General features: G+C 45.7%; 1 pseudogene; it reads right to left on the reverse strand.

Moving 5' to 3' along the window:
* Positions 1 to 938: 938 nt before the first annotated feature.
* On the reverse strand, positions 939 to 2,267 carry LOC136528565 (protein ALP1-like; annotated as a pseudogene).
* Between the last annotated feature and the right edge of the window lie 864 nt (positions 2,268 to 3,131).

The following is a 3,131-nucleotide window of genomic DNA, read 5'->3' on the forward strand; positions in this document are numbered from 1 at the left end:
ATATGGAACCGGGGATGACTCCATACATGGGCCCCACGTTAATAGAAAAATCAACCGATCCCCACCCTCTCCTTCCGCATTGCTGGGCACGCCCGATGCTAGGCAACGCCGCCCCCTCCACCTGCTAGCTATGGCGTCTCGTCCTCTTCTCCTTGTGTAGCAGGCTATGGCGCTCCTCCCTCCTGGCACGGCTGCGCCTCCACCTCCCTCCTCTGTTTCCTCCTCCCTGGAACCTCGTCCTCCCTCCTCTAGCTTCTTCCTCACCAGATCTAACGGAGCTTCATGGATGTGTCCCAGAGCTGCCGCTGTCGCCCCGTTGTCCACATCTCGGAGCCCGCCACCGCCTCGAGGTCCTTCAACTCTGGCGCCGGCCATGGGCCTACGCCCAGATCTAAGGGCCGGGAGGCGCAACGATGGGGCCATGGGGGGCCACAACGACAGGGGCAAAGAGAGGGGTTCTGGCCAAGGACGGGGCCAGCTTCCAGGACGGCGGCGCCGACATCGGTGGACGACAATAGCGACGACGATGATTTCCTCTCTTCAGCGGCGCCCGCCTTCCGCTCGTCGTTACCCCCATGCGGCGCCCGCCTTCCGCTCGTCGTCGCCGCCCGATCTACTCCAGGTTCGCTCATCGCGGGAGCCCTCTCTGCCCATGCGATGTTGGCGTACAACAAGGAGGACGCGGCAGCATGAGCGTCCATGGTGTCGTGCATGGAGGCGCATCCTTTGTCGCCTATGGGATCTGCTGCATGGTTTGTCCCTCCCCGTCTAATAATAGAATTTTTTTGATTTAGTCTAATAATAGATTTGGTGTTGTGCGGTAGTAGAATTTTCCATTCATTGATTCAGAAAAAAAGAACTTTCCATTCATTTAGGCTTACAGCAACAATAATAAAAAAAACTAAAATAGCAAGATACTTGCAAAGCACATCTACAGATTACAGATCCTGAGTTTGTTGACCACCAAAATTTTTCCATATATGTTCCACTAGATCTTCTCGTAGACGTTTATGAGTCTCTCTGTCATGAATCATATCATTGATCTCCAGCATTCTGGTAAATCCATGAATTGGTCCGTGGTCAAGTCCTTCAATTGGTCTCGTAGCTCAACCTTCTTCATATGTAGTGTCTAGATGCAACTGATATGAGTCCCTCTCATCCTCAACTATCATATTATGCAGAATAATACAAGCCATCATAATATCTTCTAGCTCCCGCCTATCCCATAGACGTGCTGGATGACGTATAATGGCCCATCTTTTCTGTAGAATCCCAAAAGCACACTCGACATCTTTTCTTGCGGCCTCTTGATGCTGAGCAAAGAGTCTGTCCTTGTTAGTAAGAGGTAAAGTAATTGTTTTTATAAATGTTGCCCAGTCAGGATAAATTCCATCAGCCAAGTAGTAACCCATATTGTACTCTGAACCATTTATTGTAAATTTAACTTCTGGGGCTCTTCCTTGTAGCACTTGTGTGAACAATGGCGATTGGTTCAACACATTTAGATCATTGTTGGATCCAGGTGTGCCAAAAAAGGCATGCCAAATCCAGCGGTCATAGGAAGCAACAGCTTCGAGCATGATAGTGGGTACCTTGTAGTCACCACGGGTAAACTGCCCCTTCCATGCAACTGGGCAATTTCCCCATCGCCAATGCATGCAATCTAGACTTCCCAACATCCCTGGAAACCCTCGTGCCTCTCCAACTTGGAGTATCCGTTGGATATCCTCATCATTAGGTCTTCTAAGATATTTCTCCCCATATATTTGTCTAATACCTTGAACAAACTTTATTAGGCACTCTAAAGTTGTGGTTTCAGCAATTCCAAATGATTCATCCATAAGGTCTGCTGGTGATCCATATGCTAACATTCGGAGGGCAGCCGTGCATTTCTGCAACGGTGAAAGACCCACCTTACCGAATGCATCTCTCCTTAACTGAAAATACAGGGACCAATTTTCTAATGCTTCAACAATTTGCAAAAATAAGTGCTTTCTCATCCGAAACCTTCTACGGAATTGGGTTTCAGTGTACAAAGGATTCTCACAAAAGTAATCAGCAACTAATTTTGCATGGCCAACTTCATGATCCCTATTAATGTACCTTCGTGAGTTGCGGCTGCTACCTGCCCGATCTTGAAGTTTAGCTTCAATTCGAGCTTGCATTTTTGCCTCAACACGAGCCACCAGTGGGTCATTGATTTCCTCCAGCATGAGATTTTGGAGGTACTCACTACTGATGGACTGATTTTCAGAGCCTTCGGCCATTTGTTGGTATAGGTCTAGCTTAGTGGATGGAGTAGAAGGAAGTGTAGCATATGTGAATGAAGGAGTGGTGTGTTTATCTTTCAGGTTGTATTTATAGATGGCTTCTCCAGCAGTTGGCTTCTCCAACAGCTACTTTTTCCAACAGCTAGTTTCTCCAACGGCTAGTTTTCCAACAGCTACTTTTTCCAACAGCTAGTTTGTCCAATAGCTAGTTTCTAGAAAAATTAGTTTCTCCAACAGCTAGTTTCTGAGTTCCATGTCTCTTAAGGAGAGCACATTGCATAAACAGGTACAACCCAATATTTTGCATGGCCAAATTCATTTAGTACCAAATAATAATATTGCCACATACATTTAGTAGAAAACAAATTCCATACACTAATGGTACTGCCACATACAGTAGTACAACACAAATTCCATCGATACACTAATACATAATAGTAGTGGCACATATAGTTACTACAACACAAAATGCATACACTTAATACATAATGGTACTACCACATATAGTTACTACGACACCTACAGTACACACTAATACATAATGATTTGCTTAGTTGTTGGAAGATGGAAATAGTTCCTTGGCTAGACTTTGTAAGAGTTGTTCATGCAACTTCAGTACTGTTGGACTCATGTTGGAAGTATCCTTATCTAGCTGATCCATGTACTTTTGTATCATTTCATTTCTAGCCTGCTCCTTGGATGCTTCTGCTGTTTTTTCTAGTGCACTTGCTCTCTTCAACATAGCATCGTGAAACAAAACCATGTCTTCATCTAGCTGCGAGCCTAGGGGAGATTGTGGTATGACCTTTCCCTTTCCTTTTCCTCTCATCCTAGCTTTTGCTTTCTTCTGCCCCTCTGGGC

The sequence above is a fragment of the Miscanthus floridulus genome, chromosome 19 (genome assembly GCF_019320115.1).
Source record: "Miscanthus floridulus cultivar M001 chromosome 19, ASM1932011v1, whole genome shotgun sequence".
Classification (NCBI taxonomy): domain Eukaryota; kingdom Viridiplantae; phylum Streptophyta; class Magnoliopsida; order Poales; family Poaceae; genus Miscanthus; species Miscanthus floridulus.